Consider the following 2,160-nt stretch of genomic DNA (forward strand, 5'->3'; position numbering starts at 1 on the left):
TCTTTCTCTCTTTTAAGTGCTGGCATCTGCTGGGGGTTATTAAGAAAAGGGGGCTGCTTTCTGTCTTTAAGAGCTTGTTTCTCCATTAGGGAAATATAATATTCTGCCTTTTTCATATTTCATTCTTTTCTATGAGGGGGTGTGTCGCTTCCCACAATCAGTACACAAAAGTCACGGCAACAACCGTAACACAGGAAACGCCGCACCCAGCACTTAAGTCACCGAAGTCCCATTTAAGGAAGCGATGACAATAGTTCTCCTACAGGGGGCGCCCGTTCTGCATTCATACGACATATTACACACCTTTCTGTCGTAGGTTGGTAACACAACTAGACGCGTTACTTTTTTCGAAACACCACAATCTATTTTTGGAACCAAGCAAAGGTAGCCCTACCGAAGCAAGGCCTCAAAAAATTAATCGAAACTCATAAATGTTCCTCTCCACGGAAATCTTTAGTAAAAGGCGAAAGATTTATACGATCTGAAGAGAAACCAGAGTATGCTTAATCGTGGTTCGAGAGACCGGTCCCTGCAAAGCTGCCTATCCACTACAATATGGTGACCTTCCCGTAAGACATATGAGTTACATTGTGAGTATACGTATCATTACGAAAATGAACAAGGTGAAGCTCGAATGGAAAAGATAATTTTACAAATTGCAGAAATGACGCAAAATTGCGTCTTTTTGCTGCGCAATGCATCATGGGCGCACCCGAAGGGAAATTAGGCTTCCCGGGTCCGCTGTAGGCTCCGCCCCGACTGCAGGCGGTCGCTCATAACCTGAGCGCGACTGGCGGGGGGGGTCAGTTTTCCTCACGTTTTTACGCCGGTAACATTTGGCGAATTTCAAGCAATCCGGAGAGTATGATTCAGTGCAGAAATAAAGGATCTTTTGTTGACGTCGTATTTATTTATTTTTAAGATTCAGGCACTCTCTAATAATGTATAACTTGATACCTCCCCCAGCTTTTCGCACTTGGTATCTTCCAGATGTCTCGGAAGTGCAACTCCCAGCAATCCGAGTGGCTAGGGAATTTTGGGAAATGTAGTCCCGATGCGTTTGCAAAGCGCTGGGTTTGGAAAGTTGGGTTGAAAAAGAAGTGATTGAAGATTTTTCGATTTTTCTTTTTCTTCCTGAAACAGCAAAAACTTTAATGGTAGAAAGCTGTGACTTTCCCGAAGATTCTGCTTTTCCGTTGATGCAAATTCAGGACAGGTAAATATTGTATGCAGGAATAAGCTTTAATTTCCTTCACTCAGTTGTTTGGGCTAATTATTATTATTATTATTATTATTATTATTATTATTATTATTATTATTATTATTATTATTATTATTATTATTATTATTATTATTTAGATTTCTATACCGCCCTACTCCCGAAGGACTAATTGTCCACAGCTTGTCATTTATGATTTATGTTCTGCTTTAGTCCAAGAGATTATAATAGCAAAAAATTATCTTGATATCCTTCTCGTTATCCCAGTCAATATTATCAATATTTAAGGGAATCCTTTGAAGGAGGATAAGAGCTGTTATTAAGCTTGAATAAACTTAAGCAAGTAATTATTAGAAGATCATTAACATTTGAATACATTTTGGCTGATCTGAAAAAAAATTAAGCAAGACCAGATCTGAGTATTGCTTGGATGAAAAAACCACTTCAAAACTCCAGTTGGGAGTTAGGGTTGGGAGTGGTGGGTTTCAAATTTTTTTACTACCAGTTCTGTGGGTGTGGCTTGGTGGGTGTGGTAGGGGAAGGATACTGTAAAATCTCCATTCCCACCCCACTCCAGGGGAAGGTTACTGTAAAATTCCCATTTCCTCCCAATCAGCTAGGACTTGGGAGGCAGAGAATAGATGGGGGCGGGGCCAGTCAGAGGTGGTATTTACCGGTTCTCCAAACTACTCAAAATTTCCGCTACCGGTTCTCCAGAACTGGTCAGAACCTGCTGAAAACCATCTCTGATGTAGACCTGCCTGCAAAGTTTAGAGAAACGGTGCTTGACTTGAGTAAGACTTCAGTAAGGAAAGTAATGGGTAAGACATGTTCCTTTGCTTCCTGAGCTACTAGAGTCTACTTTGTAGGTAGCATACAAATTCAGGAAAGGAGGGAGGAAGGGAAAGAGTGAAGCGAAGGAGGGGGGAAAGGAAAGTAAG

The 2,160-nt window shown here is 41.0% G+C and overlaps 1 non-coding gene across 1 annotated transcript; it reads right to left on the bottom strand.

Moving 5' to 3' along the window:
- Positions 1 to 386: 386 nt before the first annotated feature.
- Positions 387 to 501, bottom strand: LOC139316051 (U5 spliceosomal RNA). The gene has a single exon (XR_011600310.1). It is a non-coding gene; the product is annotated as a U5 spliceosomal RNA (small nuclear RNA).
- Between the last annotated feature and the right edge of the window lie 1,659 nt (positions 502 to 2,160).

This window comes from Pituophis catenifer, unplaced genomic scaffold (genome assembly GCF_029215685.1).
Source record: "Pituophis catenifer annectens isolate HBS135680 unplaced genomic scaffold, rPitCat1.0.hap2 SCAF_3, whole genome shotgun sequence".
Classification (NCBI taxonomy): Eukaryota; Metazoa; Chordata; class Lepidosauria; order Squamata; family Colubridae; genus Pituophis; species Pituophis catenifer.